General features: G+C 39.8%; 2 long non-coding RNA genes across 2 annotated transcripts in view; one reads left to right on the top strand and one right to left on the bottom strand.

The window, feature by feature from the left end:
- The window catches only part of LOC127377137 (uncharacterized), a 417,826-nt gene that overhangs the window by 137,479 nt on the left and 254,197 nt on the right, over nucleotides 1-26,150 (bottom strand). The window contains exon 2 of the long non-coding RNA XR_007887634.1: nucleotides 15,920-15,980. This is a non-coding gene — a long non-coding RNA (uncharacterized LOC127377137). The remainder of the gene's footprint in view (nucleotides 1-15,919; nucleotides 15,981-26,150) is intronic.
- LOC127377099 (uncharacterized) lies at nucleotides 12,856-13,720 on the top strand. The gene is made up of 2 exons (XR_007887618.1): nucleotides 12,856-13,054; nucleotides 13,146-13,720. It is a non-coding gene; the product is annotated as an uncharacterized LOC127377099 (long non-coding RNA).

Here is a 26,150-nt window from a genome sequence, read left to right as displayed (position 1 = left end):
CCTTACATCACCAGTATTATTATTACAATGCTAGCAGAGAAGTAGTGACAAATATACTACAGTTTTATTATCTTTTTATCATCATAATACTATATTACTACTATTTTTGGATTATATTATATTTGTTAGAATCAATAGTTCTTATCGTATTGTTTTCTGACCTTTTAGCCTGTCTCTGTGCTGTGCTCTGTACAATTGAATATCCCCTCTGGGATCTCAGAAGTCTTATCTTATTACTAATACTGTCAACCTTTTTTATATTTTTGGCATTGTGTGGATTTAATCAATAGTTGCAAGTTTGCAACTATTGATGTTGCAAACTTGCATCTTTATTAATATTTTATATTTGCATACTTTGTATCTGCACTCTTTCCTGCCTTTTACTGCAACTACTGCAAAACAATTTCCCTAGGGATATATAAAGTTCTGTGTAATCTTAGAAATAATGGTCAAAACAGGATTTTTTCTTTAAATCTTGTTATGTGCACACTGAGCTCACTGGCATGAGCTTTGTTGCGGCAAATTGTTTATTTTTCACATCAAATCAGTTAATAATAAACAACACATAATTATCACAGTGGCCAGCTAAATGCTACCACACTGCACTGAATGATGTAAATGTTATTTTAACATTGTTTGCTTTGGCTCAGTCCACGCTGTATTTTCTTGGAAACTCACAGACTGATGTTGCTGGTAACATGATTTACTGGCTCATCAGGCGGTGGCCATCAGATGTCACCCCTCTTTGGAGCTGCTACCATTTCAAGCAACACAGTGGCAGCTGATCAAGCTTGACTCACACTAAAATGAATGAACGTGACCTGCCCGGAGGCACGAGAGTGAAAGAAATGGTTCCCTGCGTACCTATCCTACCAGAGGACATGGTCTGTTTCCCAGGACTTCTTAACTGCTGCAGGGAAGAGGTCAGGAGAGAAATGTTTTCACTAAAACAACCTATTCACACCAATCAAAGTGCTATTACTATTCAATTTGCCACTGAAAGACAGTGGAAAAAACACAAATGAGCCCTTGTATTGTACAGTATTCATCACTTTATTTGGATTCCATTTGGCTCATAACTTTACCTTTGAAAGAGCTACATTCGTCAGAGATGCACTTAAGCTGTCATTCATGCAGACAAATGAATTGACCCGCCTCGGCCAAAATTACCACCCACAAACTCCTGCAATGGTCATTAACAAGATGAACAGCACCTGAGTCAACAAAGCAAGTGCTCAGCTGTAATGAGAGGCTTTGAGAGCGTCCTCTGCACGCCAGCATGGATGCAATTACTCTGTACAGACATTCATTTAACACAAAAGTGTACAACTTCATTCAACAGTCATTCCATTTCAAAAGTTTATGTGTTTATCCAAGTCTGAAAAAGTGGTGAATTTGATCACTTCCACGTATTTAAATGTTGAAATGACCCCAAAATACAGGAGAAGAAGTCTTAAAAGGGAAATTAAAGGATCCCCTGTGGAGAAGTTATGTTTGCCTTTAGTGTATCGCACCAAAATGGTTTATAAATGTGTTGAATGCACTTCTTCCTTCAAAGAACATTTTCAAAGCCACATTTACTTCCCTGTTGCTATCTTTGTTGGTGTATTGCTATATTTCTGTGCACGTTACTGCCACCAACACTGGGTTGGCATGGTTCAGTTTTAAAGTGGTCTTATTCCTACTTACAAGAGAGATTGTGTTGTCACTGGCAACTCCTGTGTCATCCTCTGTCACAATGAACTGTGGGGTACCTCAGGGGTCTATCCTTGGACCACTCTTTATAATATACCTCTGGGCATATCATCAACAGGCATATTGTAAGCTACCATTTCTACATAGGTGAAACTGAGTCATAACTGTCTTTTAACCCCAATGTGCAAAATGCATTCAAACACAGACCCCATAGTTACTGTACCCCATGTCCACTGAGACTCTCACCCCCCTTATACCCCCTGCTGTGTTATTCTATCTTCTCTTTTGACTGTTTGCGACATTGATGTATAAAGAGAACTAGACACAGCATTGGAGGTGGCTCTGTTCATTCCTATGAAAGCTGCTCAGTGGTGCATGAAGCCAAAAAGCCCGATATTGATGTTGAGCCAGCTTTGGTTAAGCCGTCTGTAAACTTTTTTTTCCAAAATATTTTTATTGGAAAAATACAATACAATACGTCCAATCACAAAGTTTACCTTTTTTTTTTTTTTTAAAACATATATGCATATGTACACGGACACATGTACACACATAAAAACGAAAATAAACAAAAACAAAACAAAAACACTCTGATAAGAATGTAGAAGAAAATAATTAAATTAAATCACAGAGTACCTTGTAATAAACAATGAACAACCCCCCACTCAGCTCACCACGACCAACACAAATATTACTGGTTATTGATGCAATACAAAAGGTACAACAATAACAGGCACACATTCAATTGGGTAGTACCTCTAAATTAGTGAAGTAGGAAATAAAGGGTTGCCATTTGTGGAAAAATTTGACTGTACATCCTCTCAACGTGTATTTAATTTTCTCAAGTTTAAAAAAATACATGTCTTTGAGCCACCGGGAGATAGAAGGATATTTAGCAGACTTCCAATGTAACAATAAGGAGCGTCTTGCTAGTAAGGATGTGAAAGCTATAATGTCCTTTTGTGTAGGGTTAAGTGCAAGTGAGGGGTCAGGAATCCCAAATATAGCAATCAGAGGGCAAGGTTGGAGATTTACCCCAAGAACAGAGGACATCATAGTAAAATAACCCACCCAGAAACCTTTCAGATCAGGACAAAGAAAAAACATGTGGCTAAGGTGACAAGGAGAGCCATGGCATTTATCACATTTGTCTTCCACTTCAGGATACAGTTCAGATAGTCTAGACTCAGAGAAATGTACCCTGTATAAGACCTTAAATTGAATAAGTCCAAGACAAGCACAAGAGGTGGTCGATCGTATCCTCTCTATGGCCTGTTCCCAGGATTCCTCATGTATTTGCATTCCCAGTTCCCTTTCCCATGTACACTTCAGTTTAGCATTTGAGTGGTTGCTAAAAGTCAAGATACTGTCATACAGCTTTGAAATGATTCCTCTGTGATGAGGAACAAATGAAAGCATGGTTTCCCACCGCTGCTCTGGAGGTAAAGAGGGGAAATTAGGAAAACACTTAGCCACAAAATTGCGAGTTTGAAAATAGCGAAACAGATGAGTAACAGGGAGGTCATAGCGAGATAACAAATTGGCAAAACTATCAAAGACACCATCTACATATAAATATCTGAATTGTGTAATACCCTTGTCTTACCACACGGAAAATGTTGAGTCCGAAAGTGATGGAGGAAATAAATGGTTGTTATTCAAAGGACCCCAGGAAAATACAGCTACAAATTTAAAGTGCCGTCTAAATTGATACCAGATTTTGAGTGTGTTAAGAACCACTTGATTATCAGTATATAGAGAGGGTTTTGTGGGTAAAGAGGAATAAAGTATAGCAGGTAAAGAAGATCCCCTACAGGATGATAGTTCCAATTTACACCAATAGGATCCAGGAGATTTTAACCAGTAGCAAAGTTTATGGATGTTAATTAATAGTAAGTTAAAAAATGAGGTAATGCAAGTCCTCCACTAAGTCTGCATCTCTGCAGTAAAGTTTTACGAATCCTAGGTGATTTCCCACCCCAAATAAAATAACTAATTATCTTATCAAGTGAGTCAAAAAAATGTTTTGGCAGAAAAAGAGGAATTGACTGGAATAAAAATATAAATTTTGGTAAAATATTCATTTTAACAGCATTGATCTTGCCGATTAATGAAAGGGGGTGGCTACCCCCTTTGCAAGGCAAGATAAAGAACGAGTCACGTTAACACCTAGGTATTCAAACCCTGATGGACTAAAATGAAAAGGCAAATCTGACTGTTGCATATGACATGCTGCAGTATTAATGGGAAAACACTCACTCGCTGAAGTTCTCCAGAATACTTAAGACAGCAGGGATCGAAAGTGTAGGATCAGTTATATAAAATAGAAAATCATCCGCATACAGCGATAATTTATATTCAATACCATTACGGGTGATTCCTTTGAATAGAGGGGAAGATCTTAATGTAATAGACAGACGCTCGATAGCAATAGCAAAGAGCAAAGGTGATAAAGGACAACCTTGGCGACTTCCACGTCCAAGGGCAAAATAATCAGAATAAACATCATTAGTATGGACACTGGCCTTAGGGGACAAATAAAGGAGGCGAATCCAAGAAATAAATTTATCACCAAATCTGAATTTCTTTAAAACTGCAAACAAGTACTCCCACTCTACCCTATCGAATGCCTTTTCAGCATCTAAAGAAATCACAAGTTCAGGAAATTCAGCCGAATGTTTTGAGTAAATTATATTGAAAAGTGTACGGGTATTAAAAAACAATTGACGTCCCTTTATAAAACCATTTTGCTCTTCGGATACAATATGAGGAAGCACATTCTCTAAGCGGGATGCAATTACTTTAGCCTTTACGTCAGCATTAAGCAGAGACAATGGTCTGTAGGAACCACAGGAGGTCGGATCTTTGTCCTTTTTAAGAAGGAGAGCAATAGTGGCTTGTGTCAAGGTTGTTGGTAATGAACCACTTTCCAAGGATTCATTGAATACGGATAAAAGTAGCGGTGCCAATTTACCAATAAATGTTTTTAAAAATTCAATCGGAAACCCGTCGGGGCCTGGGGCTTTGTTAGCTTGCATAGCATTAATTGCATTTAATACTTCTTCAAGGGAGAGGCAATTTGCCTGGCAGTATTAGTATCAATGACAGGATTCAAAAGGTTCTGAAGAAATTTATTCATTTTAGTGTTGTCTGTAGGAAATTCAGATTTGTATAATAAAGAGTAAAATTATTTAAAAGTAGCATTAATTTCCAAGGGATCTGTAATAATAGTGTCATAAGTGTTTTTAATACTAGGTATCAAACGGGAAGTGGCCTGTCGTCGTAACTGATGTGCCAGTAAACGACTTGCCTTGTCGCCATATTCATAATACGAGCCACGGCTGCATAGTAACAAGCGCTCTGCCTCTTTAGTTGAAATGAGATCAAATTCTGCTTGCAAATCAAGACGCTGCTTAAGTAGTTCCGGAGAAGGGTTCAGTGCATGTCTTTGATCAAGGTTACTAATCACAGATGTAAGTGCATTAAGCCTAGCATTAATCTTTTTATTAGAAAGAGCAGAGTAAGAAATAATTTGACCTCTCAGGTAACATTTAAGTGTCTCCCATAGCAATGAATATTAAGAAGAGTCATTCTGATTGAAAGACAAGAACTCATCAATAGAATCTGAAATGAGTTCGCAAAATTCTTTGTCTGCCAAAAGAAGGGAGTTAAATCTCCAAAGTGGTGGGCTACGTTTGTAGGTAGAAAGTTCAATATCTAATAATAAAGGTGGATGGTCAGATATTACAATACCTAAATAGTCAGAAGAATTTACACATGAATTAAGCGTACTGTCAATACAAAAGTAATCAATCCTAGAATATGAATGGTGCACCTGGGAAAAGACAGAGAATTTTGTAATAGAGGGGTTACGAGATCTCCATGGATCAATAAGACCACTCTGTTTCATAAGATCAGAGAATGTTTTAGACATAGCAGATTGAGTCAGATTTTGAGGATTAGACCGATCCAAGATTGGGTCAAAAACACAATTTAGATCCCCACCGAGGATCAGCAGGTGTGTATTCAAGAAGGGGATGTTACTCAGCAATCCGTTAGCGAATCCAACATCATCGAAGTTCTGGGCATATACATTTACCAACAAAACCTTTTTTTGCATCAGTGTACCAGCAACCATGAGGTATCTGCCATTCCTATCCGCAATAACATCAGTGGATGATAACTGAACTTTTTTGTTAATTAAAATGGCGACTCTTCTAGCTTTTGAATTAAAGTTTGAGTGGAAGACTTGACCTACCCAAGGGCAATGTAACCTACGGTGATCTTTAACGCGAAGGTGAGTCTCCTGCAAAAATACTAAATCAGCGTTTAAACGTTTCAGGTGTGCAAAAACCTTAGGGGCCCTATCTTGCCGATCTGAAATGCAAGTATCAAACGCAAAACGCAAGTAGCTTTGTGGGCGGATCTTGGGCGCTGTTGCTATTATGCCAGCGGGTTAAATGACTCTTGCGCCCGGCGCAAATCTAAAATGGGTTGGTCTGAAGTAGCCATATTAGACATAGGTGTGGTTTGGGCGTAACGTGCAATAAACCAATCAGAGTGTCATCTCACATTCCCTTTGAAACAGAGGCACGCTTGTTCCATGGCGGATTGCTATTATAATGGCAGATTTGCCAGACGCACGCCAGGAGCGGTTCACAGCCGAGGAGACCGACGTTCTCGTCAGGGCCGTAAAATACAGAGAAGTGACATTATTGACATGAAATAAATGTAACACAGCCATACAATAAATAAAAACAATGTAACGCAGCTTTGCAGGAAGAAGACCCTGGCCTCGGGAGCAGTGCGCAGGAGCCAGCTGAGGAGGGAGCAGCGCAAACACCAAGGTGCAGAGGATCCAGACCCACTACACGCCGGAGGACCACCCGTTCCTGCAGCAAACCGGGTTTGACATGCTGGAGCGGGAGCTGTCCGGGATGTGGCAAAGTATTAATGCCCGTCTTGACCGGGTGGCGATGTTGCTGCGGCCTCTCAGGCGCATCCCCTCAAGTCTGCGCCCTTAAAATAGCATCTGAATAAGCGCTACTGACTTTAGACCAGGTTTTTCCTAGTCTGTGGCGGAATTGTTTTCTGAAACAGCAAAATAGCACCAGGGAACGTTTGCGGCGAACACGCCTCCTCTTTTCGCTGAAAATAACAATGTACGTCGAGTGCAAAATAGGAATTATACAAGCGCCAGTGTACAAAGTCAATTGCTCTGAGTGCAAGATAGAGCCCTAGATCTTTAACAGGATTACCCATACCTCTGATATTCCAACTGATAAAGAGAGGTGTGCCTGACCCAGCAATGCTGGGATCTATATTGCCATTAACCATTTAAATAAAAAAAACAACAAAAATGCAAATGGTCAAGAGAGCTGAGCTGGGACACCCTCCCCCCAACTTACCCCTAAACATAAATACACCCAAAGTCCCCATATAAACACAGAACAAAGGAGACAGCAGTGTTTCCCACAATAACCAAAAGTTGTCCACAATAGCGTTGAACAACCCGGAGACTATGCAGTAAGAGAGAAAAAGAGAAAAAAACCTCCCGCGGATCTCGACACTATTTAACAGTATGCGCATGAATACAGAAAAGCACGTGAAAATACAAATTAACAAATAACAGTAGCCCCTCAGTCCTGTACAAATAGATGCAGAAAGCATAAAATGAGGTAGTGCTGATCAGATCTGAAGTACAAAAATACAAAATATGGTATAGCATTGTTAACAATATCTAGTAAGATTGACGGAAAAAATTACCTGCTATAAACAAACAATAGTGACACTAACCTAGTTAGTGCAACAAACCAATGAACCTAATGAAACCTAATACTGAACAGGTAGAGAATTAAGGCTAGTGAGTCCACAAACTCTAAGCAATAATAGAACACAGGTCTGAAAAGCTATTGGAGCTCACCCAGAAATCAAAGTTTTGACATAGTCGCTGGCTTCCTCCACAGAAACGAAGTCCTTCTCAACACCGTTGTATGTGATGCGAAGTCGCGCTGGATGAATCAGACCGTACCGGGCACCGTCAATGCCACGAAGTTGGCGTCTGACCTCGTTGAATGCAGCCCGAGCCCGAGCTATCTTGGCAGTGTGGTCAGGGAAGACTGAGATGGTCAAGTCTCTGACTTTAATCTGTCGGAGCTCTCTAGTGTGGCGCAAAATGTCAACACAGTCACTGTAATAATGAAATCTGCACACAATGGCTCGTGGACGATCACCGGGCTTGGGTTTGGGTTGGAGGGTCCGGTGGGACCGGTCCAAAAGCGGCTCCTTTACCAGACTGAACGCTTCCTTCAGTAAGGCGGCTACAGCAGCAGTGGTACAGGTGTCAGGACCCTCCGGTACTCCCACTATCCTAATGTTGTTATGCCGTGATCAGGACTCCAAGTCTTCACATTTATTTTCCAGCTTGGCTACATTAGCTGTGCGGCACTCGATGGTAGTTTTCATCCAGGCAATGTCATCGGAGCACTCGGTGAGTGCGTTCTCCATCTCTCCGACCGTACCTTTTAGCTTGGACATGGTAGCATCGGTATCGGTATCATTCGCCAACTATGACTTCACAGCTTGCAGGTCGAGCTTGATAGTAGACAAAGTCTTCCCGTGAGTATCGTGGAGTTCCTTTTTAAAAATATCAGCAATATCTTTCCTCACCGAGGCCAGCAACTCGAGCTTGAGGGCAGCGATGTCAAGGTTAGCATGTGTCGAGGCGACCTCTGCAGGAGCGGATGGCTCACTCGAGGATGTAGTCGCAGTTAATGGACCAGTTGTGTATGAATAGTATTGCGAGTTTTAGAGTTCTTTCCAGCCATTTTACGCAGTCCAGAGTCAAACTTCCCAACAAAAAGTACTGCGGAGTAAGACAATACTAAATATGTGATGAAAAAGCGCAGATGAATTACAATTTTAATTGAAATCAGCAGGAGCTTCCAAACTCACGTCCTACTCCATTAAAGCTCAGCAGCGCCCCCAGCCTTCTGTAAACTTGAATGGGATAAAGAGTTTTAATCTTACAGCTCTTCTAGACTTTCAAAATATAATTGGACTGAATAGAGAATTCCATTTTGCGGGGGTTGTGACGCTCAAAAAAATGTATCCATCGTTTTACAGCCGCTCCTTTCACAATAATCTTATGGGAAAAAGTATTTTTGGGTCAATGTGCATCTCGTGACAGATGCTATTGCTGTTATTACATGGTTTGGCCATTATGTCAAACTGACTTCAAAACCTGGCTGAAAAAGCTCACACATATTGTGTCTTTTGGTCAGAGCTGCAACAAAAAATTATTTTCCTTCTCATAAAATTGTGTCATCACAATTTAGATAGATAGATAGATAGATAGATAGATAGATAGACTGTATTAATCCCCGAAGGGAAATTGGGTCGTCATAGCAGCCAGGTACATTTAAATACAATAAAATACAATAGAATAAAATACAACAATAGAATAAAATACTTAGACAGAAAAGATAAAAAAAAGATAGATAAATAGTGCCAAGAAGTTGTAGCTGCAAGATGGTGGTAATTGTACTGATGATATGATGGTAGTGTTATTAACAATAAGCTATAATAATAATATATAATAATAATAATAGTATTATTATTATTATTATTATTATAATATGTATATATAATATGATGACTGAACAGATACATGTGTACACATAGATATTATACATTAGTAGTGATATAATGTAAACATGTGTCATATATTCAGCCTGTGCAAGGTGTGCATACATACATAATGTAATATAAATACACAATATATATATATATACACAAGATATGATATGATATATAGCATATGTATAATAGATACTTGACTATACAAGAAAGATATACATACAATAGATAATATATATTGTAATATAATAATGTATTTTGGAACTAAAGATGACTTCAGATTTGTCAGACCAAACAAAGATAATGAATTTATCATTAGAGAAGACTGAAAGACAGCAAATGCTCACCTATTGACAAGCTGAAAGCAGGGAATTTGGGGCATTTTCTTAACATAACAATTTAAATGAATTTTCTGTAATTTGACCGATTGACTATTTTTCTCACTCTACTGTAATGTGTCACAGCTGTATATAATATGTACATATAATATGCTGTCCACACCCTGCTTTTGAGCCCAAGCTGTATCCAGTTCAGTCTGGGCTGGTATGACCCACGCTTTCTCTGAACAGGCGTCAGGTGCATGCTCATGTTCATGATCAGTTAACTAAGTCTGTAACCCTGAGTGTGTTATACCCTTTGTCTCATACAGACCGTCTGCCATGTCCCCCAGCCCCCTGCTGTCCCAACTCACTGCAGTCCACTGGACTATGCCAAAGGTAAAGCAACAAAAGAACCCCTGACTGGATCAAAGTCTAGATACTTGCTTTGAAAACACCCGACCTGACCCATTAGCCAGAGAATATGCAAACCCAGTACTCAGTGGTGGGTTCTGGCTATGGTTCATTGGCTTTGATTGGCCTTTTGATCTTATTTAGACCACCTTCAGATCATTTTATAGTTCTAACCTAGACCAGTGTCAACTATTTTGATAATTGATTTATCATTTTGAAATTGATCTGATTTCAGCTTCTCAAATATGAATATTTTCTGCTTTCTTTAGTCCAGTTAATGGAATATCTTTGGGTTGTGGACAAAACTAGGACATCAACTTTGGGAAACACTGATATATCAAACAACTGTTCGATCAATCAATAAAATTATCTACAGATTAATCGATAATGAAAATAATCATTTGGTGCAGCCCTATTTTAACCTCAGTCTGCTGGATGATCATGTAAAACTCCCTCATTTAACCATCCCTGATACCCCTTGTTGAGGATGAATTCAAGGAACTGCTCATTAACCAACTAGATGTTTAAAAATTATCAAGAAAATAGTTCGACATCTTCTGGCAATTTTCAGGCGTAATTTTATGGTCACAAAAGGTCTGTGATTGACAGAATTTATCCAGCAATTTCCGTCATGTTCTCTGTTCCCTGAGCGTCTTTTAGTTAGCTGAAGCATTTACTTCGAATGTCATTTCTTTTCAGTAGTCTCTTTGTCTGAAGACCATTGTCAGTATCCTTGTTCCTGATGTCTATACATTATGTTCTTGGAAGGAAAGCAGAAGATGCCCTGATTAAGTCAAAGAATGAAGTTCAAGGAAAACACAAGGTTATCCAAGCTGGAAGGGGATATTACAGAGATTACAGAATTCTTAATCTGTACTTCCAACCCTAAATAGAACACTGAGAAATGATCCACTGTGAAAAGTGGAAACTGTGCAGAGGAGAAAATCTCCCGACTATGATGCCCCCGGCCCCCCCGCCTGGGGGCGGCTGTGCTCAGAGGTAGAGCGGGTTGTCCACTAAATCAAAAGGTTCGATCCCCGGCTCCTCTCGCTGCATGCATGCTTGCATTGCTTGAGCAAGATACTGAACCCCAAATTGTTCACTAACACACTGCTTCAAGATGCAATTGCCCTGATTAAAAAAGTGTGTTGGATACAGTTTGGGATGGACTGGGGATGCATTGTTCCTAACATCTTTGCATTGGTAAAAAACTATTTATGTATATATAATTATTAGTAGAGGCCCTATGCCTCTATTATTTAGAAACGTGACCAATAGTTTTATATTTAGATGGATTCCTCTTCTCTAAACTGTTTGTCAAGCTGCTTAATCAAACTATCTGTACCATATTGAATTGCATAGCATTACATTCGATTGCATCTCATTGTATCACGTTGAATCACATTGTTTTGAATTAAATCTTGTCAAATCACACAGCATCACAATAGGGTGGATAGGTATAGCATCGGCCTCAGTGATGGACATGCAGATCCCTAATGTGTACTACTACTTTTAGTTGCAGCTCTCTCTGTGCAATCTGTCCATGTCATTGCCTATGCACAACTCTGTGAAGTCAACAACGATGACAGTTGATTTCTGTATTTATATGTTGGGGGTGATGAGCTTTGTAGGCAGAGGCATGTTCAGAATTGGGTCCAGGGTAGTGTATGAGGCAACATTGTGGCTTTTTCACAGATTTTCTTCTCCTTGTACAGGAGTGCAAGATTTTCTTCTCCTTGTACAGGAGTGCAAGATTTTCCCAACACATCAGAATAAAAAGGGGGTTAAATTAATCTGATATGCTTAAACCGACTTATTTGTTGCAGCCTCCTCAACCTCCTCCTTAGGTGTTTTGGCATTGTTGTGTTAAATTAATATTTATGTTTATGTCTATTGTGGGGGGATTAGCTGTTTTAGCAGAATCCCCACTGCTGCTTGGATTCTTTGAGAGCTCCCTCAAACAGCAGAGCCTTTTCCACCAATTCTACATGTACAACATGTGCAAGATACTGAACCCCAAATTGCTCCCGATGCATAGCATGGGTGTATGACTCTGTGTGAATGCTAGTTTCCATTCGGGTGAGCAGTTGGCACCTTGCATGGCAGCCACTGCCATCAGTGTATGACTGTGTGTGAATGGGGTGAGTGTGGCATGTAGTGTACAGCGCATTGAGTGGTCAAAAAGACCACCATTTACCATGTTGTTGGCCACACACTCTTCCACCACCTACTCGGAAGCTCTAGATGTTCGTTAAAATATGTATTTGATGGATGAATACATTGCCGCTTTTTGAAATTTTAACACTCAATTTCAGTTCAATTTCAGTAACATTAATACACTGATTCTCTAAAGGTCCAGAGTGTACACCATCGATAATGTGTAATCAATTGAATCTAAGAATTGTGTTTTCGTGAGACGTTTTTATTTACAGATGCAACCCGCAGGTTGCCTTTCATGGAGTCCGCCATTTTAAATGGGGCTGTGTATTGTCAAGAATCTTGCAATGTGATACGTATCACATTACAAGGGTTACAATTTAATATATTACGATAATGTAAGCAGGAAACTGTCCACCAAATGCATAAAATAAAAATAATAAAATGTTAAATGTAAAAAGTTTAGCATAACAAAGTTTACAAAATACTTTGCGTGCTGTCCAGTAGTTCCTTAAAGGGTTCTGATTGAACCACTGTCACTGGACACAAACACATAGCTTAAAGCCTGGCAAGAAGAAGAATCCATCTTTCCACCTAAATTATTTAAAGAAATAAAAACAAGAGGAGTTCAACTCCTCCTCCTCACCTATAAAGCTCTTCATGGTCAGGCCCCTTCATATCTTAAAGAGCTCATAGTACCCTATTACCCCACTAGAACACTACGTTCTCTGAATGCTGGGCTACTTGTGGTTCCTATAGTCTCTAAAAGTAGAACAGGAGCCAGAGCCTTCAGTTACCAAGCTCCTCTCCTGTGGAACCAGCTTCCAGTTGTGGTTCGGGAGGCAGACACCCTCACCACATTCAAGAGTAGGCTTAAGACATTCCTCTTTGATAAAGCTTATAGTTAGGGCTGGATCAGGTGAGTCCTGAACCATCCCTTAGTTATGCTGCTATAGGCCTAGACTATCGGGGGATTTCCCATGGTGCACTGAGCTACTCTCTTCCTCTCTCTTTCTGCACTCATTCATGTCCCATTAATGCATGTTACTAACTTCACTTCTTCCCCGGAGTTCTTGTGCTTTCTCGTCTCGCAGGTTCTCATGGATCCTGGTGGAGCCTCCTGCCATGGTCCTGCTTGACTGCCATTGCCAATACTGTTGTTGCTGTGCACCTGTCTGTCTGTCTGTCGCTCGCTCTCTCTCTCTGCCTCTCTCTCTCTCTCTCTCTCTCTCTCTCTCTCTCTCTCTCTCTCTCTCACCCCAACTGGTCGAGACAGACGACCACCCACCTAGAGCCGGAGGATCTGTCCTAGGTTTCTGCCTTTTAACAGGCAGTTTTTCCTTGCCCTTGTCGCCAAGTGCTTGCTCATGGTGGTACTGTTGGGTCTCTGTAAATAATGTTTTAAAGAGTTCGGTCTAGACCTGCTCTATTTGAAAAGTGTCCTGAGATAACTTCTGTTATGAATTGGCGCTATACAAATAAAATTGAATTGAATTGAATTGAACATAAAAATCTAATAAAAATTAAAACCAACTCCTCAGTAGTACAAAATAAGAGAATGAAATGTAGACTGTTAAATATCAGGTCTCTGTCTTCAAAAGCTGTTTTAGTGAATTAATTAATATCAGATTATGATATTGATTTACTTTGTCTTACTGAGACCTGGTTGTCCCACGAGGAGTATGTTAGCCTAAATGAATCCACCCCCCCAGTCATATTAATACTCACATTCCTCGAGGCACCGGCCGAGGAGGTGGAGTAGCAGCCATATATGATTAGAGCGTTTTAATGGACCCTAAACCTAAACTAAATTATAATTCATTTGAAAGTCTTTTTCTTAGTCTTTCTTACCCATCCTGGAAAACACTGCAGCCAGTTCTGTTTGTTATAGTGTACCGCGCTCCTGGACCGTACTCTGATTTTATATCTGAATTCTCAGAGTTTTTATAAGTTTAGTCCTTAAATCAGATAAAGTAATTATTGTGGGTGATTTTAATATTCATGTGGATGTTGAAAATGACAGTCTTAGTAATGCGTTTATATCATTAATAGACTCAATTGGCTTCTGTCAGAGTGTAAATAAACCAACTCATTGTTTTAATCACACTCTTGACCTTGTTCTATCATATGGCATTGATATTGAACATTTAATAGTCTTCCCACATAATCCTTTCCTATCTGACCATTATTTAATAACTTTTGAATTCATACTATTAGATTATAAGCCATTAGGCAAAACTTCCTACAGCAGATGTCTATCTGACAGTGCTGTAGCTAAATTTAAGGAGAAGATTCCATCAGTGTTTAATTCAATGCCATGTCTGAATTTAACTTTTTAGTCCTGTAATAATTTTAGTCCCTCCGAAATTGATAATCTTGTCGATAGTGCTGCAGGCTCACTACGATCAACATTAGACTCTATCGCTCCTATAAAAAGGAAATTATTAAAACATAGGAAACTAGCACTGTGGTACAACCACCCGTCAATTAAAGGAAAAAGCTAGGAAATCTGAAAGGAAATGGTGCTCTTCCAAATTATCAGAATATCGCTCAATTTGGCATGATAATCTTAAAACCTATAGAAAGGCCCTCCGTAATGCCAGAGGAGCCTGTTACTCAGCACTAATAGAAGAAAATAAGAACAACCCTAGGTTCCTCTTCAGCACTGTAGCCAGGCTGACAGAGATTCACAGCTCTATTGAGCCACATATCCCCATAACCTTAAGTAGCAATGACTTCATGAGCTTCTTTTATAATAAAATTATTACTATTAGAGAGAAAATTAATCACCAACTGCCATCAACAGTTATCAGTGGCTCTCCAAGTTCAGGAACTTTAACTAATGTAAACTCAGTTATATATTTAGACTGTTTTTCTGCTATCGATCTTCATCAGTTAACTTCAATAATTTCTACATCGAAGCCATCAACCTGTCTGTTATACCCGATCCCAACTAGGCTGCTTAAAGAAGTCGTACCCATAATTGGCACTTCTTTACTGGATATGATTCATCTTTCTTTATTATCAGGATATGTACCACAGTCCTTTAAAGTAGCTGTAATTAAACCCCTTCTTAAAAAGCCTACTCTTAACCCAGGGGTTTTAGCTAACTATAGACCAATCTCTAACCTCCCCTTCCTCTCTAAGATTCTGGAGAAAGTAGTTGCCAAAGAGTTGTGTGACTTTTTACATAACAATAGTTTATTTGAGGATTTTCAGTCAGGATTTAGACCTTCTGATTGCTTCAGACAATGGACTTGTCTCTGTACTTGTATTATTGGATCTTAGTGCTGCATTTGACACCACTGACCATAATATTCTTTTACAGAGACTTGAGCATCAAATTGGCATTAAAGGAACCGCACTAAGCTGGTTTAAGTCATACTTATCAGATCGTTCTCAGTTTGTACATGTTAACGATGAATCTTCAATAAATACTACAGTTAGTCATGGAGTTCCACAAGGTTCTGAACTTGGACCAATACTATTTACTTTATATATGCTCCCTTTAGGCAACATTATTAGGAATCATTCCATTAACTTTCACTGTTATGCAGATGATACGCAGTTATATCTATCGATCAAGCCTGATGAAATTAATCAATTATTTAAATTACAAACATGTCTTAAGGACATAAAATCCTGGATGAGCTGCAATTTTCTGATGTTAAACTCAGAAAAAAACTGAGTTCTTGTACTTGGCCCCAAAAACCTTAGAGACTCACTGTCTAAAGATATAGTTACTCTAGATGGCATTACCTTGGCCTCTAGCACCACTGTCAGGATTTGTCATTTAACTCCCACATAAAGCAAACCTCCAGGACTGCCTTCTTTCATTTACGTAATATTACAAAAATTAGACACATCCTATCACAGACAGATGCAGAAAAACTAATCCATGCATTTGTTACTTCAAGGCTGGATTACTGCAACTCTTTATTATCAGGCTGCCCCAATAAGTCCATTAAAACACTCCAATTAATTCAAAACGCTGCAGCACGAGTACTGACAGGAACTAGAAAAAGAGATCACATCTCTCCTGTACTAGCTTCTCTGCACTGGCTCCTTGTAAAATTTAGAATAGAATTTAAAATCCTCCTCCTCACCTATAAAGCTCTTCATGGTCAGGCCCCTTCATATCTTAAAGAGCTCATAGTACCCTATTACCCCACTAGAACACTACGTTCTCTGAATGCTGGGCTACTTGTGGTTTCTATAGTCTCTAAAAGTAGAACAGGAGCCAGAGCCTTCAGTTACCAAGCTCATCTCCTGTGGAATCAGCTTCCAGTTGTGGTTCGGGAGGCAGACACCCTCTCCACATTCAAGAGTAGGCTTAAGACGTTCCTCTTTGATAAAGCTTATAGTTAGGGCTGGATCAGGTGAGTCCTGAACCATCCCTTAGTTATGCTGCTATAGGCCTAGACTACCGGGCGATTTCCCATGATGCACTGAGCTCCTCTCTTCCTCTCTCTTTCTGCACTCATTCATGTCCCACTAATGCATGTTACTAACTTCACTTCTTCCCCGGAGTTCTTGTGCTTTTTCGTCTCGCAGGTTCTCATGGATCCTGGTGGAGCCTCCTGCCATGGTCCTGCTTGACTACCATTGCTAATATCACTGATATTATTGTTATTATTATTATTATAAGTATTATTATAGCTACGGTTACTGTTGTTGCTGTTGTCACTGCTCATTGTCCCCAATGGTTGCTGTTGTCATGTTCATCATCATCAGTCACTACTATTAGTGTAGTTGTTGCTACTGTTGTTGCTGTGCACCTGTCTGTCTGTCTGTCTGTTTCTCTGTCTGTCTGTCTGTCTGTCTGTCTCTCTCTCTCTCTCTCTCTCTCTCTCTCACCCCAACTGGTTGAGACAGACGACCACCCACATAGAGCCGAAGGATCTGTCCTAGGTTTCTGCCTTTTAACAGGCAGTTTTTCCTTGCCCCTGTCGCCAAGTGCTTGCTCATGGTGGTACTGTTGGGTCTCTGTAAATAATGTTATAAGGAGTTCGGTCTAGACCTGCTCTATTTATATAAGTGTCCTGAGATAACTTCTGTTATGAATTGGCGCTATACAAATAAAATTGAATTGAATTGAATTGAATTGAATTGAATTAGAACTTAAGTGATTTTGGTTATTATCAAGAAAACCATGGAAAATGGCTAGATATCAGCTCTTAAATTAAACTCTTATGAGCTATTTTTGTTGTTATCATTATATTTGTCCAAACCAATGTACCTTTAGTTGTACCAGGCATTAAAATGAACAAGAAACTGAAGAAACAAGGGTGGTCTAATAATTTTTTTCCATGACTGTATGCATTTACTGTATGTCTGTGGTTTCAACCTTTTTCCTTAAGGGAGCACTTTTCTGACTCAGTGACATATTTTATGTATATTTCATATATTCAGTAATAACAACTGATTGTTGTTGATTGGCGTCTTGTTGACAGAATCAGTGTTTTATTCTCATTATTCTGTTAGCTCTCTTGTTTGAACTTTTCTAATGCAGGACGTGCATTTTATCAGAGAGTGAAGGCTCTGTGAATATAGCTTGTGTCCAGGTCTTCACAAAGCCCTTATCCTGTGAGATTTTAAGAAAACCTTTTATCTTAAATAATAATCTAAAATAACCTAAAAAACCCCTCAAAACCATCTGTAAAGTTTTGGTATGTTAAAGGTTGTATTGGTATTTCAGTTGTTATGATTTTAACATTAGACAACAATCACTGCTTTCATTTGAGTCAGTGTTTCTGATCCTGATGTAGATCCAGTGTGAAGAAGCACTGTGGGTAATATCTTTCCTCTCAGCTCACAGGCAGAAACCTAGTGTAGGCTCCAGGAACATCTGCAGGGATTAACAATGAGCTGACAGATGGTGATTAAGAAATGCTATGGCTGATTATGGGTTCAGACTCTACAAGTAAAACCCAGCGTTAGCTCCGATGCCAGGAGCACAGAGGGGGGCAGTCTCTGATACAGTGCATACCTGTGCAGGGATCACTGAGGGGAGAAATGTGCGCCAAATCATAAAACAGCCCAGCAGTTTGGGTTTCACAGTAAACCTACACCACATCTCCATCTTTCTGCCTGCAGCACTAAATATAAACATGGACAGCTGAGGAGGGCAGGACCCAACGCTTCCTGGGGTTAAACTTGTGATTTATGCCAAAGAAACACCAGCAAAGCCTTTAATTGAGGGTAACTGCTGGCACTGGGACTTTATAGAACAACTGTTTCCAGACACACTTTATTAACACATAGATACAGCTGATCTTGGAATGTGCAGCTATTTTACCCCTCCTTATCTTAATAATTCAATTCAATTCAATTTTATTTGTATAGCGCCAATTCATAACAGAAGCTATCTCAGGACACTTTTCAAATGGAGCAGGTCTAGACCGAACTCTTTATAGCATTATTTACAGAGACCCAACAGTACCACCATGAGCAAGCACTTGGAGACAAGGGCAAGGAAAAACTGCCTGTTAAAAGGCAGAAACCTAGGACAGATCCTTCGGCTCTAGGTGGGTGGTCGTCTGCCTCGACGCTTAATACAACCCAACAGCGACATAACATGTTCATGAAAGCTTTTACATTTACTTCTTAACTGGTTGCATGAATGAAACACAGAGAGACAGCCAGTAGACAAACAGTGGACAGTATTGTGCTCTTGTGTATCAATGGTGAGAAAATTCACTTTACAGTCAGCTTAAAGTATAGCTTAAATAGTTTGGGTATTTTAAACCAGTGGCAACCTCCGTAGCTAGCAAATGAAGCCAACCTGGAAGTAAAAAAACCTGTTTGGGCTGGCTACAGTGGTAAGGATTTTTGGATTAGCTGGGAGCCAGGGGTGTCAGGACTGCTAAGATGGTGATGGCGTAGCAGCACAGAAGCAGAGCAATGCACTGCTGTGGACGGGGACAGCAGAAAACCATATTTTAGACACATAACAAGGCCCACCTAAAAAAAAAAATCTGTTTATGGCTGTCCCTAACTAACTAATGATGTTCTTAGTGGACTAGTAGGCATTATTCAAACATATTTTTTTTAATAACCGCCTGTTCAATTATAACGGCAAAACCGGTAATGATTCTGAATGTACCACAACAAGCAGTCATAGTGCTGGTTGGACCTTCATGTCCTGTTGATAGTTGACTCTGTTTAGGACCCGATCAGGGACGTCTCCATGGCAACCTGCTGTGTTATCGCGATGACACCATGTGAACTGAGGCACTGATTGAGAGGCTAGACGAAGCGACTCTCCAGGCTTATGTGCACACACGCACCCATGGACACTTACACATGCGCATATGCAACCCCACCCCGCCATGCCAATAGTTTTATTTACCCAGTCTTTGAGAAAAACACTTGCAAAACTGTATAATATACATCAGATTGCAGAAATAGTGCAGATGAAGACAGTGTGATATGTGGATTATTATTATAATGTTGTAGTGCTGTGAGCCACACAAACAAAATTCCATTCACCTCCATGGTATTGGAGATGCAGAAATCTCAGACACATATTTTAAGACACAAAACATAGTGACTGAAAAGTGACAAAAAGCCCAAACTGGTTAAAAAAATAAAGTGATGGAGGAAGTGTGGGATGTGAAGTGACAGTGTGGATGGTGAAAGTGAGGCAGAGCAGGGAGCATTAAGCTGGTATTTCACTGATCCCTGCCAGGCTAAATGCTTTCTGGGGGCGACTGATTAGCCCTTCGATTGCAGCGATTACAAGAGGTGCTTTCATGTTTTCTCATGACAGTTAGCTGCAGGCCATCATTTAGACCTGTTTGTGTATTTACTATTTTACTGGCATAGGAGGGCTAAAAATGGCTGAAAGGCCTGCTGAGCTCATGGAGGAAAAATGTTAATGAACTCCTTGGATGTTATGTGTTAATTAAAGTCCAGATGAAATGAAAAATGACTTTTTAACCCTTTAAGATTAGAGTCATATTATACACCTATTTAACATTGAATGCCAAAAACTTTACACATTCTTTGTATTTTTACATTCAAATCAATTATTAATATTTTTTTGTGTGAAGTGTGAACCAACAAATTTCAACCAGTATTATCATGACATCCACCCACATCAATTGGAATACAGCATATGGTAAATGGACCTGTACTTGTATAGCGTCTTTCTAGTTTTCCGACCACTCAAAGCGCTTTCACACTACGTGCCACATTCACCCTTTCACATAGATTCACTCAGTGATGGCAAAGCTCAAGGACACTTCGACGTGCAGCCGGAGGAGCCGGGGATCGAACCTTCCGATTAGTGGACGGCCCGCTTTACCTCTGAGCAGCAGCCTCCACAGCACTATTCATTAGTCAGCTAGCTCACAAGAGCTGCGCTCTGCCTAGCAGTTTCTGAACACAAGCACACTTGTATCGCTTGTTCATAACTGTAACGTTATGGCTTGTACAAAAGCGCAAATTTATCAGTGATTTGGGTGAAATTGGATCATATTTTAAGGAGAAAATATTTTCTTGTTTTCCCTCTGCAAAGGAACCGGACTCAAAAACAAAATCCCACCTCTGTACTGTATTCCCTGTTCTCCAACTGGCCTCCCTCAACATCAGATACTGTATTCAGACCCAGTCTGGCCATGCTTTTCAGTAGGACCTCTCAGTCAGCTAACAGGGTCGCTATAGCAACATAGTGATGGGACGTAAGGCATTCAGCGCTATTGGCTACCGAGATGAGTCCCTCTCTAGTTGAAATGTTTTTACAGGTAATTATGCTGAGGTTAGATGTGAGATGAATCTAGATTTTTTTTTCACCTTTAGCAGCTAGACACAACAGCAGCTTTTTGAGCATAAAGACAGACAGGGAGGAGTGAATTTCAAAGCTGGGTAAGAAGTAATGTCACCACTCTGCAGAGATACAAAAGGCAGGAAAGTGACACAGAATCTTATTTTCACAACAAAGCTAGAAATCTTCTTCCCCCAGTCTGTACAAAACCTTACCAGGTCCAGGAGTCATTAAAGGCTCAGACGTGGTCTTTGACAAAAGTTTTCCAGAATTCGTCTGAGCATGTTCTCTGGACAGGACAGGGGGCCAAAATCAAATCCTCCTTAATACATGTGAGGCCACAAACACTTTTTCAACATGGCAACTTCTTAACCTGAACCAAACCTTGTTCCTTCACAGGCTCTCTCTCACGCTTGTCCCTCACTATACACATCAGTTTTGTGTCTTGCTTTTTATTTTGGTGCCCAAAGGTTAGAGCAGCTACACTGCTGTGAAGCATTGCCGCAGCCGCACCTGAGATGCATGTTAGACGTATGGCTTCACTAGAGAGTAAGAGAAGCAAGAATAAACAGTGAAAATAATCAGTTAATTGTCATATCGATATTATACCACCAACATGAGCTGCAGAAGTTCAGCGAGGCAGCTGTCACGCACTGCTCATGCAGGCTGTGTGGACCAGGCTTGATACAACAATCCTGCAACAAATCCTCCTTTAATGAAAGCTATCTGTTTAATGCAACGCAATTCAACAGCACGAACTAAATCCTACAAAATGTTGAAATGACATACGGTTGAAGACCCCTCTAAAATAAAAACTATTATAACCTCCATGAAGGGAGGATTTACTGTAGGACTGCATTAGTTTTAGGAAGGGGTACCTAACAAACTGGCAACTGAGTGTATGTCAAGTTATATGCATCAAAGCTTTGTTTAATCCATATACAGCAGCACAGTGCACTGTGTTAGACAACTGTTCTGCTAATAAACTTCCCCTCTGTTTCCTTCCTGACCATAATGCAAAAGCATATAGGTTTTATGTTTCAGAACTAACACTCCTTAAGTAAAGTCAGCTTATACTGTCACCAACAAATACTGATGTGAATTGGCCATAGTACATGAGCCATGTCAGCAGATGGAGGAGCAAAGAGGAGCAAACAGGGTGGGGGAAATGGAAAGCACCCACAGGAGCATCAAAGCACTTCCTCCTGTCTTCTCCAGCAGGACACTCCAGCAATGGGCACAGGGGAGGCAGCAGTCACGCTGCTGGAAGCACGAGCAGACAGCTTCCTGCATGAACCTCTCAGGTCTTGACTGATAGCTGAGGTGGAACATCGATTGCCATGCTCCAAAACTCCACTAGACCTTGAGCTGGTGGCTGTTTCCTCTTTTTCTTAAATTCTGGAGAATCAGCTAAGACATCACACTGTCACAGGGATGATGTGTGTCACCTAAACCACAGTTTGCACTTTTCTAAACTTTAAAATTGTAATATTTTTCGCTCAAACCATGAACGGCAAATAGTAATTCCTATTAGACAAAGCGCGCAGGAGGAGCCTGGACCTATGAACATGAGATCAACCTCTTTGGGGGTAAAGAGGCTGAGCTGGAGCATGGGATCAGGAGGTACAACTCCTTTTTTAATTGTTTCCTGCTTCCACCACACTTTTACTTGATGGACCCAGGAACCATTTAAGGGCCTTTGCCATAATTCATGGTGCCAAAACTGTCCCCACTGGAGGTAGTACTATCTACTTTCACACAAGCATTAATATCAAGGACCATAAATGGACATTTCTTGTAATTTTCATGGGTCTTAAAAACAAATATCTGCAGTTTGTGAAATAGAAGTAGAAAACTATTTGATTCAACGCAGTACTGAAGCAGAAACGCACAAGAAGAGTGCAGATCTCTGCCAGGCGTGTTCTTACAGTCAAACTGGCGGTAAAGATAACAAAACAGTGATTTATTAATCTCGTACCGTGCCAGACTTGAGCGTATGATAACATATCGGTAAGGTAATCTGCAGATCCTCTGGTTCAAAATGCTAACTTCTAACTTCAACTATTCATTATATGAGCCACAACAAAGGCCAAAATTTACCCTGACACAGACTAGGTAAGCCTTGTTTTTAGTCTAGCCAATTCCCAAAAATGCCTTTTGCGACACTCTATCACATGTTGTAAAATTGCGAAGGCTGTGCCCCTAAGGCCCAGTTAAGAGGAGAGGACTCAATGGTGGTATAAAACAGAGCAGTCAATAAAGGTTTTTTTTTTTTTTTTCACTAATTGCAAATCACCGCAACCATGACAGGTCCTTGAGCATATGGTCATAAATGTGCACACAAAATGTTAGACTGATGTGTCCAGTCGTTTGAGAGATTAGGTGTGGACAGATACACATGTGCAAACACCCTCCAGACACTCAGCAGGTTGTCACTGTGTGTGGGTTCCCCGCAATGTTCTCGGGAGCTCCTACAGTTCATAGAATTGGATACTAACTTGTGCGTAGGTGTAAATGTCCTTGTGTACGGAAGGCAGATGTGTCAAAATAAAGAGGTAATAAACACCTCATAAGATTCATAAGAGTGGACCATGACGTGCACACACTGCTCTGTGGGGTGAGTTTGGGAGTTTCAAAGCAAACCAAATGAACTTTTTGAACTGATGGCATTTGCCACTCTTCTGATGATATATTTTAATTTTAAAGCACATTTAGATGTCTTCCAATTAAATATGCACACATTTACATATGTTGGTTCGATCCCTGGCTCCTGCCGCCACATGTCGAAGTATCCTTGAGCAAGATACTGAACCCCAAATTGCTCCTGATGCTGCGCATCAGTGTGTGAATGTGTATGGTATGAATGGGTTAGTTTCTGTTCGATGGACTTGCCATCACTGAGTGAAAACTTGTCATATGTGCTGAAAAACAACCATTTTTTCCACAAATGAATGCCTCATAAAATGCCCCATAAACGCCTACAAGAGAGCAGCACAGCGATCAGCAAATCCCCATAAATCCCCATATGCTTGTATACTAGGTTGTGATAGATAGAAAGTATCAAGCTTGGTCCAGCAGTCCAGATGTATAAAAATGGTATCACAGGTGAATATTGAGATGACAGAGGCTTAAACTCAGAGGTTGTGGTCGGTTAAATCCCGGCACTTTTAAGTACTTTCCAGATATGTAGCAACCGTGATTTTAAGAATGTTTTCCCTACAGTGATTTGATATGTAGGAATTTACATTATGGCATATTACTGTAAGGGTAGGCTTACATACAGTGGTCAACTGAAACCTCTTTGCTCAGACCCAGCAAATAGGCGTAAAACGGGTCAGGACAAGTTGACCACTGTATGTAAGCCTATCCCTTGCAATAATTAGCCATAACATAAATTCCCTCATATCAAAACACTATAAAGAAAACATTCTTGCAACAAAAGTTCATAAAAGGTTTATATGGTTTGCTTTAAAATTCCCAGTCACCCCATAGAACAGTGTGTGTATGTCATGGTCTACTCTTATGAATCTTGTGTTTATTACTTATTGAGTTTAATTCAATTAAATGTATTGTATTACACCAAATCATATAAGTTATAAGTTATCTCAGGACACTTTTCAAATAGAGCAGGTCAAGACCATACTCCTTATTAAAGTTAAAGAAGTGTTTAGTATATTGTTGTTTCGAGAAATCTGCCTTTTGTTTTCTTGAGATAATGAGATAAATGTACCCGTTATCGTTAGAAAACAAGCTTTGTTATCCCGGGATAGCAAAATAATTAACTTGTGAACTTGAGATGATAGCATTAAAAACATGTTTAAATCCATGACCGTTTAGGGCCTTTGTACTAAGTTCAAAGCACTCAATTTTTCAAGTAGAAAAGTTGCACATTAGGTCTATATTCAATGAATTGTCAGGTCATAATAACATTAAAGACTACTCTACTATTTTCTAGGTCTACTATTTTACTTCAGACAGAGAGGAGTCTGAATAAGTATCAAATGTTGAATCAATGAAAACTGAGCAGAGCTCCATTACAGTCACCATTTCCAAATATAAAGTCTCTTCCAGATATTGCTCTCATGCCCACTTTATAGACTCTCCATAAATGTTAACAGCCTATCAAAACCATAATTGTATGGGTCAAGTTTTGTTTCACTGCTATTAGTCTTCTGTCTCTCAATAAATCCCCAAGTCCTGGATCAGTATCCAAACCAGAAAGCACAGGAACTCTGCTGGAAACAAATTCCACCCAGAGGTCTCTTTGTTAAAGTCAAACTGTCCTGCCAAAATATCTATAAATATCCTACTGGATGTCCAGGTCATGGATCTGACACCAGGGCCTCCTGGTTTTACTTATTGTTAATTTACGATGTTACAAGCAAAGTGTATGTTATCTGGCAACTGCCCTCTCTCTGGGAAAATAAAGGAAAATCCTAAACTGGTTTATATCCGTTTAAAAAAGTTATTTTGAGTTATTTCCTGCAGCTCCAGTTAAATTTGATTTTGAAGAATGAAAAGCTTCATTCATTAAAGTAAAATTCAACATGCACACAAATGAACTAATCTCAGCAGTTTTGGACAATTTTCCTTTAATGCTTTTGGATGAAAAGCATGTTCTGTATGCATTTTTATTAAAAATTCCTATGGTTTCTAATGCCTTGATCACACTGTATATGACAAAGTGGTCAGACCTCTACTACATGACTGATAAGCAACAGTGGGTCACACAGAAGATCTTTCACAAGGAGTAATACCAGAGTCTGTCTGGTCATTAATAACACCATTAACAAGCACATCATATTTAATTGGGACAGTAGCACAAAACCATTTACAACATACTGCCGTGGAAACTGGTAACGATAAACTGACAATTAGCCTGATCATCGAGTGCCAGTAATCTATACACACATTATTACAACATTAATCAAATGTAACATAACAATAATTTAACAATAACAGCAGTCAACCTCAGACAACCTCATCATATTTTAGCAGTTACCTAGTGTTTCTGTAGTGGCAACAAAAAAAACCTCTGATTTAGGTTCTGGATTTGTTGGCGATCTCCCAAAACAGTCGGGCGAGTTGATAATTAGGGATAAAATCATATAGTGTGAACTCAGCATTGAGGTTGAGCCTCAGGGTCTATAGAAACTAGGGAG

The sequence above is a fragment of the Dicentrarchus labrax genome, unplaced genomic scaffold (assembly GCF_905237075.1).
Source record: "Dicentrarchus labrax unplaced genomic scaffold, dlabrax2021, whole genome shotgun sequence".
NCBI classification, from domain to species: domain Eukaryota; kingdom Metazoa; phylum Chordata; class Actinopteri; family Moronidae; genus Dicentrarchus; species Dicentrarchus labrax.
This window is presented reverse-complemented; position numbering and strand designations above follow the sequence as displayed.